Source organism: Hyperolius riggenbachi, chromosome 2 (assembly GCF_040937935.1).
Source record: "Hyperolius riggenbachi isolate aHypRig1 chromosome 2, aHypRig1.pri, whole genome shotgun sequence".
NCBI classification, from domain to species: Eukaryota; Metazoa; Chordata; class Amphibia; order Anura; family Hyperoliidae; genus Hyperolius; species Hyperolius riggenbachi.
In genome coordinates, this window is record NC_090647.1 from 318,821,154 (window position 1) to 318,834,287 (window position 13,134).

Genomic DNA, 13,134 nt, shown 5'->3' on the forward strand with positions numbered 1-13,134 from the left:
TGTATTTTTCAATTGTTTGAAACTGTAGATGGTTGTATTTTTAAATTGTTTGAAACTGTAGATGGTTGTATTTTTAAATTGTTTTAAAATGTAGATGGTTGTATTTTAAAATTGTTTGAAACTGTAGATGGTTGTATTGCGTTCCGGAGTTGGAGCCTAAGAAATGGCTACCACCACACATCCAGGCAAGGAGGGCAGCAGGCAGGCATGCACGCCCGCCCCGAGGTAGTGACCAAAAATAACAATACAGGACTCAGGTAGACTTTTAAGGCCCTAATTGTAATGAATCAACCTTAAATCCTTTAACGGGAATCCGTTATGGAGGGCAAGTCTGCCATCCATTGAAGTGCAAGTTCTGCACTGACTGCCAGATATAATACAATGTGCAGTCACAGATACAGTGAAAGGTATGCAGTGACTGCAAACAGCCGTTTGTGTAGTGACGGCCGTGCTGGACTGGTGTGCACCATGACGAGAGTGCAGGTGATGGTGGCTTTTCAGCCCATATGGTCGCCCAGCTGATGTAGCTGAATGACAGAACAGTGACTGTCCAGCTGATCAAATTTGGTCTGACCACAATGAAACAACGACCTTATTATCTTTGGTGTGCCACCCCCACCCGAGACACTCATTGCTTCATTGTGATACGCAAGCCCCTTCACTGCGGCAAGGTAATGATCACGAAGGGGGATGGACACATGTACATGCCTTTTATTTTTTTGTTGCAGCCGCCTGCAGTTCAGCCAGAAAAATTAGGCAGGCATGTGCACGCCCCAGAAAAATTAGTATAGCGGCCGCTGCTAGCAGCGGCCTTAAAAATTCTGGAATCCGCCTAGAGTCCTGGACCCTGGTGGTGGTGGCGGAGAAGGCAGTCAAGCGGCCTGCAGGCAGAGATGCTGTGTGTGGGGACTGACTTAGTCTTCGGTCGTGCAATAGCCCTCAGGGATCCATGCCTCATTCATTTTGATAAAGGTCAGGTACTGAACACTGTCATGACTTAGGCGACTTCTCTTCTCAGTGACAATGCCTCCAGCTGCACTGAAGGTCCTTTCTGACAGGACGCGTGCGGCAGGGCAAGAGAGAAGTTGTATGGCAAATTGGGACAGCTCTGGCTACAGGTCAAGCATGCGCAACCAGTAGAGCAAGGGTTCATCCTCGCTGCTCGCAGTCACAGTGTGTACATCCACACTTAAGGCCAGGTAGTCGTTTACCTGCTGGTCCAGGCGTTGGTGGAGGGTGGATCCCGAAGGGCTACTGCGAGGCGTTGGACTAAAGAATGTCCGCATGCCCGACATCACCCCGAGATCGCTGGAGCGTCCTGTCCTTGCCTGCGTGGACTGGTGAGGAGGATTACTGCCAGTGGTACCTTTATTGCGTTGTACTGTCACATCACCCTTAAATGCATTGTAAAGCATCATTGACAGCTTGTTCTGCAAGTGCTGCATCATTTCCGCCTTGTGTTGAGTTGGTAACAGGTCTGCCACTTTGTGCCTGTACCGAGGGTCTAGTAGCATGGCCACCCAGTACAGGTCATTCCCCTTGAGTTTTTTGATACGGGGGTCCCTCAACAGGCTGGACAACGTGAAAGAGGCCATCTGCACAAAATCGGATCCAGACGTACTCTCCATCTCCTCTTGCTCTTCCACAGTGACGTCACGCAACTCCTCTTCCTCCCCCTACCACGAACAATACCACGGGAACTTGGAGCAGCAGAAGGTCCCTGTGATGGCTGCTGCTGTTGTTCTTCAGGCGCCGTCGCCTCTTCCTCCTCCACAGAAACACCTTCCTCATAATCGTCATCCGAGTCTGACTCCTCTCCTTCCCCACACGACTCCTCTTCTTCCTCCTCCCCCCTCTGTGGTGCCGCAGGTGTCGAGGAAACATGTGGTTCGGACGTAAATCGCTCCCACGAATCCTCCTGCCGTAGCTGTTCCTGTTCCCGCTCCTCCACAGCTTCATCCACTACTCTACGCACGGCCCTCTCCAGGAAGTAAGCATAGGGGATCAAGTCGCTGATGGTGCCTTTAGCGCGACTCACCAGGTTGGTCACCTCCTCCTCCTCAAACGGCCGCATGGTCCTGCATGCATTTCGCATCAGTGTCCAGCTGTTGGGCCACAACATCCCCATCTTCCCAGATTGTGTCCTTCTACTGTAGTTGTACAGGTACTGGGTGACGGCTTTCTCCTGGTCTAGCAGGCGAGAGAACATGAGCAGGGTGGAATTCCAGCGAGTTGGGCTATCGCATATCAAGCGTCTCACCGGCAAGTTTTTTTTCCGCTGAATGTCCGCAAAGCGTGCCATGGCCGTATAAGACCGCCTGAAATGCCCACACAACTTCCTGGTCTGCTTCAGGACGTCCTCTAAGCCTGGGTACTTTGAGACAAATCTTTGCATGACCAGATTCAGCACATGTGCCATGCAGGGTACATGTGTCAGCTTTCCTAAATTCAAAGCGGAAAGGAGATTGCTGCCGTTGTCACACACCACGTTGCCGATCTCCAGCTGGTGCGGGGTCAGCCATTGCTCCACCTGTTTGTTAAGAGCAGCCAGGAGAGCTGCTCCAGTGTGACTCTCCGATTTGAGGCAAGACATGTCTAAAATTGCGTGACACCGTCGTACCTGGCATGCAGCGTAGGCTCTGGGGAGATGGGGCTGTGTAGCTGGAGAGGAAGAGGAGATGGCAGCACCGCTAGAGTTCAACTGCCACTCAGCCAAGGAGGAGGTTGACAGCGAAAAGGATGTAGCTGGAGGAGAAGGAGAGGAGGTGGCAGGAGGCCTGCCTGCAAGCCGTGGAGGTGTGACAAGTCGGTCCGCTGCGCAGCCACGTACTCCCTGCTTGCTGCCATCGGTCACCAGGTTGACCCAATGGGCTGTGTACGTAATGTAGTGGCCCTGCCCGTGCTTGGCAGACCAGGCATCCGTGGTCAGGTGGACCCTTGACCCAACGCTCTTCGCAATAGATGACACCACTTGCCTCTGAACTGCACGGTACAGTTTGGGTATGGCCTTTTGTGAAAAATAAGTGCGGCCTGGTATCTTCCACTGAGGTGTCCCAATGGCCACAAATTTACGGAAAGCCTCTGACTCCACCAGCTTGTATGGTAATAGCTGGCGAGCTAATAGTTCCTCCACACCAGCTGTCAGACGCCGGGCAAGAGGGTGACTGGCCGAAATTGGCTTCTTCCGCTCAAAGACTTCCTTCACGGACACCTGGCTACGGCTGTGGGCAGAGGAGCAGGAACCGCTCAAGGGCAGAGGCGGTGTGAAGGATGGTGGCTGTGAAGGTTCAAGGGAGAAAGCCGATGCACCTGAAGGAGGAAGAGGAGAAGGAGGGTGGCTTGTCTTTTGAGGGGTGCTGCTTTTCCTCAGGTGTTCTTCCCATAGCTGTTTGTGCCTTTTCTCCAGGTGCCTTCGTAAGGCACTTGTCCCTACGTGAGTGTTGGCCTTTCCACGGCCCAATTTTTGGAGGCAGAGAGAACAGATGGTTTTGCTCCTATCTGAGGCACACACGTTAAAATATTTCCAAACCGCTGATTCCCCCTGGGGTGATGGCACTACGGTGGCATCAACAGCTGACCTTGAAGGGCATGTTGGCTGGCTGGCCATAGCTGGCCATACATGGCGCCGGACACTGCCCCCAGCTGTTTCTGAGGACGAGCTCCCTCTGCTTCTATCATGGAGTTGTCTCCTCCTACTCCTCTCTGGCTCCCCCTTTGAACTGTCCTCCTGGTCATCTCCTCTATTGGGAACATACGTGGCATCCATATAATCGTCATCATAATCCTCCTGCCCAGCTTCGCTTTCCTCAGACAACTCCACAACTGCACCAACTTCAGGTGGTTCATCATGCCCCTCCTCACACGTTACGTCCATACTATCGCCACCTAACTCAGACGTATGAGGTGGTGTACCTGCGCCTTCTTCTTGTTGTTGCAGTAGTGGCTGTGAATCAGTGATTTCACCACCACCACCACCAAATAACTCCTGCGAAGTGTCAAATGCAGCGCATGTGGTGCTTGTTGTAGCGCTGGTGGCTGCGGGAGATGAGGTGTTCTGTGTTAAATACTCAAGCACTTCCTCACAATTTTGGGAAGTGATGGCACGTGCCTTCTTCTGAGCACTGTACTTTGGGCCAGGTCCGCACGAAATCACAGCAACACCACCTCACACAGACCTGCCAGTGCCAGGTGGCCTCCCTTATGGGTCTGCCTCTACCTCTTCCTCTACCTGGTTTGTCCATTGTGTCCATTTTGGGGGGAAGCTAGGTATATGCAGTGAGGTGAGTTCACTCAACAGAAAAGGTAGATATGCAGTGAGGTGAGTTCACTCAACACAAAGGTAGTTATATATGCAGTGAGGTGAGTTCACTGAACACAAAAGGTAGCTATGTGCAGTGAGGTGAGTTCACTCAACCCAAAGGTAGTTATATATGCAGTAAGGTGAGTTCACTGAGCACAACAGGTAGTTAGATGCAGTCAGCTGAGTTCACTCAACACAAAGGTAGTTATATGCAGTGAGGTGAGTTCACTCAACAGAAAAGGTAGATATGCAGTGAGGTGAGTTCACTGAACACAAAAGGTAGCTATATGCAGTGAGGTGAGTTCACTCAACCCAAGGGTAGTTATATATGCTGTGAGGTGAGTTCACTGAACACAAAAGGTAGCTATATGCAGTGAGGTGAGTTCACTCAACCCAAAGGTAGTTATATATGCATTGAGGTGAGTTCACTGAACACAACAGGTAGTTAGATGCAGTCAGCTGAGTTCACTCAACACAAAGGTAGTTATATGCAGTGAGGTGAGTTCACTCTACAGAAAAGGTAGATATGCAGTGAGGTGAGTTCACTCAACTTAAAAGGTAGTTATATGCAGTAAGGCAAGTTCACTCAACACAAAAGGTAGTTATGTGCAGCGAGGTGGGTTCACTCAACACAAACGTAGGTGTATGCAGTGATGAGGTGGGTTAACTAAACACAACAGGTACTAGTAGTAGGTAAATGCAGTACTGGGTGGGTAGTACAATGTGCAGCTCCCTGTCACACACACAGGTAGTCACTAAATGTGCTGCTGAATGCTGGTGGGCTGCTGGCAGTGGGACACACACATTATGAATTAGCAATGCTGTCTAAGCAACACAAGTGTCTCACACACACAGGTAGTCACTGAATGTGCTGCTGCTGCTGCTGCTGGCAGTGGGACACACAGTATGAATTAGCAATGCTGTCTAAACAACACAAGTGTCAGTTTTAAACACAGAAAAAAAATAATTGATCACACGAGCAGGATGAGCTCTGAAAAGAGCTGTTCTGGGGCACTATTATAGCAATAAGATTCAGCTAGGAACAAGCTAAGAAGGCAAGAGCCTGACTAATCTGTCCCTAGGAGAACAAGTCTGCAGCAGCTGTCCCTAGTCTGTCTCTAGCAGGCACACGAGTGAGGCTAATGGCCGCTGGAGCCTGCCTTATATAAGGGGGGGTAGGGCTCCAGGGCTTAGTATAGCCGGAATGGCTACAATGCGCCTGCTGACTGTGATGCAGAGGGTCAAAGTTGACCCTCATAGAGCATTATGGGGTGAATCGAACTTCCGGGAAAGTTCGCCTTCGCCGGCGAAGGCGAACCACCCGAGGTTCGCCTGGAACCGTTCGCCGGTGAACCGTTCGGCCCACCTCTACTCCTCACGCTTTAGGGCCCCTAAAATGCCAGGGCAGTATTGGAACCCCACAAATGACCCCATTTTAGAAAGAAGACACCCCAAGGTATTCCATTAGGAGTATGGTGAGTTCATAGAAGATTTTATTTTTTTGTCACAAGTTAGCAGAAATTGATTATTATTGTTTTTTTTCACAAAGTGTCATTTTCCACTAACTTGTGACAAAAAATAAAATCTTCTATGAACTCACCATACAACTAATAAAATACCTTGGGGTGTCTTCTTTCTAAAATGGGGTCACTTGTGGGGTTCCTATACTGCCCTGGTATTTTAGGGGCCCTAAAGCGTGAGGAGTAGTCTAGAAACCAAATTCCTCAAAATGACCTGTGAATAGTACGTTCGGCCCCTTAGCGCACCTAGGCTGCAAAAAAGTGTTACACATGTGGTATCGCCATACTCAAGAGAAGTAGTATTATGTGTTTTGGGGTGTATTTTTACACATACCCATGCTGGGTGGGAGAAATATTTGTGTAAATGGACAATTGTGTGTAAAAAAATCAAAAAAGTGTCATTTACAGAGATATTTCTCCCATCCAGCATGGGTATGTGTAAAAATACACTCCAAAACACATTATACTACTTCTCCTGAGTACGGCGATACCACATGTGTGACACTTTTTTGGAGCTTAGGTGCACTAAGGGGCCCAACGTCCTATTCACAGGTCATTTTGAGGCATTTGGTTTCTAGACTACTAACGGTTTAGGGCCCCTAAAATGCTAGGGCAGTATAGGAACCCCACAAGTGACCCCATTTTAGAAAGAAGACACCCCAAGGTATTCTGTTAGGAGTATGGTGAGTTCATAGAAGATTTTATCTTTTGTCACAGGTTAGCGAAAATTGTTTTTTTTTTTTTTCAAAGTGCCATTTTACACTAACTTGTGACAAAAAATAAAATCTTCTATGAACTCATCATACACCTAACGGAATGCCTTGGGGTGTCTTCTTTCTAAAATGGGGCAGATGAGGGCCTGATCTGATGGATAGGAGTGCTAGGGGGGTGACAGGAAGTGATTGATGGGTGTCTCAAGGTGTGATTAGAGGGGGGAATATGTGCAAGCAATGCACTGGCGAGTTGATCAGAGGTGGTCTGGGGGGCTATCTGAGGGTGTGGGCAGGTGATTGGTTGCCCGCAACGGGCAGATTAGGGTCTGATCTGATGGGTAGCAGTGACAGGGGGTGACGGGCTGATTGATAGGTGATCAGTAGATGATTACATGGGAGAATATATGCAAGCAATGCACTGGTGAGTTGATCAGAGAGGGTCTGGGGGGCTATCTGAGGGTGTGGGCGGGTAAAACGCACAATGCACTTTGGTGGTGATATGACGGTGGGTCTGTGGGCGATCTGATGGTGTGAGGGTGATCAGATGCCCGCAAGAGGCAGGTTAGGTCTGATCAGATGGGTGGCAGTGAAAGGTGGTGACTGGATGATTGATGGGTGATTGACAGGTGATTGACAGGGGAGAATAGATGTATACAGTACACAGGGGGGGGGGGGGGGGGGGGTCTGGGGTGGATCTGAGGGTAGGCGGGTGATCAGGAGCCCCCAGAGGGCAGTTAGGGACCTAATCTATAAAATAGCGCTGACAGATATTGACAGGGAGTGATTGATGGGTAATTAGGGGGTGATTAGAGGGAAGAACAGATGTGGGTGGGTGTTTGGGTGCCCGCAGGGGGCAGTTTAGGGTCTGATCTGATGGGTGGCAGTGACAGGTGGTGATGGGGGTGATTGATGGGTGATTGACAGGTGACCATTGGGTGATTATAGGGGAGGATAGATGTATACAGTACACCCTTGAGTCTGGGGGAGGTCTGGGGGGGGGGGGTGATCAGGAGCCCCCAGGGGCAGTTTAGGGACTAATTTAAAAAATAGCGCTGACAGATAGTGACAGGGAGTGATTGATGAGTAATTAGGGGGGTGTTTGGGTGCAAACAGGGGTCTGAGGGGTGGGCAGGGGGGGTCTGAGGGGTGCTGTGGGCAATCAGAAGGAAGGGGGGGGGGGATCAGTGTGCTTGGGTGCTTACCTGCGTGGCTGCAGCCTGCCCTGGTGGTCCTTCGATCACTGGGACCACCAGGGCAGGAGGCAGCCTGTATAATACACTTTGTATACATTACAAAGTGTATTATACACTTTGTATGCGGCGATCGAGCGGTTAACATCCTGCTGGCGCTTAAGAATGGCCGGCGGGATGATGTCGCGGGTGGGCGGAGCCTGTTGCCAGGGGCAGCGCGCATCACCAGTGACGCGATCGCTGCCCCGACACGCCCAAAGGAGCCGCCACCGAATGGCGTATTGCGGTCCTTTCGGCATCCACTTTGCTGCCGCTCATCAGCTGTGGGCGGTCGGCAAGTGGTTAAAGAGTGACTGACAGTACACTGCATAAGATTAAAGTATAGTTAATTAGTTATAGATTAAAGTTAATTTGCTGGAGATTGTGTTGCGGTACAATTATTTTGGGCATGGGGATGTGTACTATGTACAGCAATGTGGCACTGCCATGGGATCCAACGTGGCCCCCTCCTACGCAAATTTATATATGGGCCTCTACGAGGAGGCATTCGTCTATACAAATGATATTTTCCGCCGGCACTCGGTTTGTTGGTGGCGTTTTATAGATGATGTATTTTGCTTGTGGAGGGGGTCATGTGGGTCCTTGGAATTATTCGTGTCCCAGCTGCATGGTATATGCCCCATATCAAATTGACGATTCATTGCCACAATGCGCAGGTATCATTTTTGGATACTGTGGTGATGGTTCAGGAGGGACGGTTTGTGACAGATCTGTACGTGAAGGCTACCGATAGGAACTGAGTTCTACATTATGGAAGCTTCCATCCCAGGGCCACTCGGGACAGTATCCCGTGTAGTCAACTTATGCGGGTTGACAGGATAGTAAGTGATGAGGACACTAGATTAGTTAGGACTCAGGAGATCCCAGATGAGAAGTAAATTTAGAAGTAGAGGATACCCTGAGTCCTGTTTCTTTCCCAGAGAAAAGAGCCATAGGAGAAGTTGGGGATCACGAATCCCCTTGGTCAATACATACAATGTGTGCAGTGATTATATTGCACGCATTGTTAAAAGACACTGGAGAATTCTTAGTGATGGACTCCCTTTAGTCCCTGAGTTCCACTACCCACCAATCATGTCTTTTAAGAGGGCTCCCACACTTCGTGACAAGCTCTTTCATGGGAGGGTGTTCCGTGAACCTAGTGGCAGATCGGGCACCTTCCCTTGTCTGAGCTGTCACATGTGTAATTGTATCATATGGGGCAATACGTTTTTACATCCATCTATGGGCACTGACTATAAGGTACGTGGATTCTACACATGTGACTCCTCATATGTGGTCTATTTATTGAAATGCCCTTGTGGCTTAGCCTATGTTGGCATGACCACTCAATGCCTCAAAGATAGAATTTGCTCCCATAAGTCGGCCATTAGTAATAGTGTGAGTGGACAATCGGTGGCCGAACATTTCACTGCAGCTGGACATACTGTGGCACAATTGAGTGCCATGGTTATTGATGGGGTGCCCCCTAATTGGCGAGGTGATAGGGAGAAGGGTCTCCGAAAAAAAAAGGCCTACTGGATACGAAAATTGGGAACTATGGTGTCACAGGAGCCCTAGTGGTCAGACCGCGAAATGCCTTCCAAACGGTGCCAGCGCACGGATCGTGCGAACTCTGGTCGCAGTCAATGCACAGGAACCGTTGGGAATTGGCCGCAGACAAACCAGAAGGGAGCCTGTGAGATACGGTAATTACAACTTTACACACTAGTTCAGGGTATAACTGCCACCACCTCTGTTACTATGGGACAGAGGAGCCCACTGACTGTCTGTGCCTAGATCTACAAATAAAAACGGTTAAAACACGCTGTATTCTGTCTAGCCAACAACAAACAATAGTAGCGTCTCTTCAGAGATCTGAGTTCAGTTCCTGTGTATGCTGAATAATAGGGCAGCTGGAACAACAACTGACGATAGCGTAGGTTTATTGAAAGCAATATAAATAATTAATATATACAGAAAATTATTAAAATCAACAATTATTAAAACAGAAATAGCCAGTATGAAATAAAAAAAGGAGAAAATACTTAGGGTTTGTGGAAATATGTCCGTTCTGGGAAAACTTGTAGAGTTCCTTTTGTTCAGTTCAGCAAAGTTTAAAATCCAAGCAAACTGGAAAATGTCCTTTGTTTAGTTTCAGCAAAGATGGCCGATCAAGATGGCCGCTAGCCATGTATGCTTTGTTTCAGCTTAGACAAGATGGCCGTCAACCACATGGTCCCCTGGCTGGCAGAGTGCTTTCGTGAAGGTGGAATTTGGAGGACTGAGGGAGTGGTCCCTTGCAAACATTTATGAACAATGCCCACCTTTGGGTGGTGCCTCATGTACAGCCCAGGGGTTGGACAGGGGCGGTGAGCTCCCTGGAGGGGTGCTCTAGGCCCACCAAATATGACATTTGCCATATCTCGGCTTACGCTTTCTGCACACACATGACCATCACATATTCATATTTCTCAGACTAGGCCAGTTCATATGATACCAAACTTGGGCATGTTTGCATGCCCGGTTAAAAAACGGTGGAAGTCCCCGAGTTCTGGTTATGCCAGTGGCCCCAATTTAATATCAAAATACTCACAAGCAGAATGATATAACTTTCACACTTCTCACCTGAACGGTATTCCTTAAATATGCAAAAAATCATATACAACATTCATTTCTTCCTGCTTTTTGCTGCAGCCAGGATGTCTAGTTTCAAGCTGTGACTAGCTTCCTGGGATGCGTACGTACGAAAAGGGCGTCGGGAAAAAAGGGCGCGTGGTATAAACGATAAATGGAAATATCGTTTATAGAAATTATTGTGTAGAATTTCGTTTATAAATAGTGATTTAAAAATGTATAAATCACTAAATAATGTGTATGAGATCGGCAATTCTTAAAACGTTAATCTTCCCTGTTTGTAAAGTGAAACTTATATTTTCGTTTATTAAAAACCCTCCCTGTACCTATCCCTAACCCCTAGACCCCCTGTTGGTGCCTAAACCTAAGACCCCCCTGTTGGTGCCTAACCCTAAGACCCCCCTGTTGGTGCCTAACCCTAAGACCCCCCTGTTGGTGCCTAACCCTAAGACCCCCCTGTTAGTGCCTAAACCTAAGACCCCCCTGTTAGTGCCTAAACCTAAGACCCCCCTGTAGGTGCCTAACCCTAAGACCCCCCTGTTGGTGCCTAAACCTAAGACCCCCCTGTTAGTGCCTAAACCTAAGACCCCCCTGTAGGTGCCTAAACCTAAGACCCCCCTGTTGGTGCCTAAACCTAAAACCCCCTATGGATAATAATGTTTTACAGACATGAATAAATAAAGAATGTAAAGAAAAAAAATGTAAATTATTTTTTTGGGTGGATAATAATGTGTAGAAATGTTTTAGAAATAGTGATTTATTATCTTCATAAACGTTATTCGTCACGGGCTCATTTTGTAAACTTAAATCATCACAAACATAGTTATAAATCCTTAAAAATCTCCGGGCGCCGTTATAAATCCTTAAAAATCTCCGGCGCCTTATTTTCCCAGTTCAGCGCCCATTAAACGATATTTATAATGAAAGTGAATGGGGCGCCCTTTTTGTCCACTTGTCTCATGCGCCCAAATCTACTGCTTCCCCTGGGATAGCCCTGTATGAAAGGGACCTTTTGGTTCCTTTAATTAGCATCTGAATGTGAAATCAGCTGGGGCAAGCTTTGAGTTTACACCTCTGGCTAACAGGTCACAGGCACCAGGTTTCATGAAAAGAACTCTGCTGCTCTTATGAAGACAGCAGAGACCCTCCAGGCTGGACTGAATGGTATCCACAGACATGAGATTCTGATTTGGCAGCGCAAGGCAATCGAGGCAGGAAACCGATTGCGGTTGCGTTTTCGTTTCTCACGGCTGTTCCGTGACATATGGGTAGTGGGGGACTAAATAGGGAATACGATCTGGGGTTCTGCATTTGATGTGATTTGGTGTTTCTGGGCTAGGCTTGATGTTTTAGAAATTTCTATTTACTGTACTAATGTTGTTCTTCTTTGTTCTTGTATTCTTGTTTTTAGATCTCAGAGTCATACTGCGGTCTTCTGATGGTAACTCTTTATACCTATCTAATTGGCGGTGCAGGTACGTGATTTTTTATTTTTAGTTTGACCTGATGATTAATGGCAGAGCTCCCTTAAGGATATAGGTCTACATCAGCGGATGCGCTGATAGAGGGGCACTGCCAGCTTTGAAGGCGGCGCTGTTTACTTTTTTATTCACATACTAGAGTCTAGCGTTGCCATAGCAGCGCATGACTCACACTGTTTAGCCCGCTCAACCAATCACATGCCGCGCCGCCCCGATGACATCATCATGTCATGGGGAAGCCGCCCCACGTGACTGATGGACGCATCACTCGTCCGTGAGTGTTTGCGTAGGAGAGCTTGGCACTGGTGGAGTTTGTATGGTGAGTGTTTGGGTAGGCAGTGATTAATATGCACCTGCTAACATATATGATAGGTTCTCCATCAGGTCCGCATGCTGGCTCAGCCCACGGGAGTGCTGATTGGTGCTTTGCGTGGGAAGCTGACTATTTAAGATGAGAGACATGTTTTTACTTTGTCACGGCTATACGCAATTTGAGAAAGGGCATGCTTGCCCGAAACAGCGGTCTGTAATTGCAGCCACTTCAATAAAAGAGCATTGAATACCTACGGTGGTGCTGACCCATCTGTTGAAGATAAGATTCAAGTAAAGATTAACGTATATGCAGCACAGTGGCATTGTGGTTAGCACTCTTGCCTTGCAGCGCTGGGTCCCTGGTTCGTATCCCAGCCAGGGTACTATCTGCAAGGAGTTTGTATGTTCTCCCCATGTCTGCGTGGGTGTTCTCCGGGCACTCCGGTTTCCTCCCACATCCCAAAAACATACAGATAAGTGAATTGGCTTTCCTCTAAAATTGGCATACACATATAACTATAGTAGGGGTTAGATTGTGAGCTCCTTTGAGGGACAGTTAGTGACAAGACAATATACTCTGTACAGCGCTGCGTAAGATGTCGGCGCTATATAAATACATAATAATAATAATAAATAATAATAATATATGCAGCAGTCCTTTATTTTACAAAAACTACAACTACAATTGCAAATTATGACCTATTAAATGGAAAAAAACTCTCTGTGGGTAATCTGTTTACTGATCTGTTACTAAATATTTTGATGTGGGTTGAGAATACTTTAGGTGCCCACTAATGGTACAATTTTCTGTGAAGAATTGCCCAGGCACTCAGATTAAACCTTGTTGATGTCCTAAATCCACTGTCCTATATTGACGGATTGATTCTAAAGGTGATAATTTGATTACAATTTAATCGATCAGAAAAACTGTTTTTTTTTCTT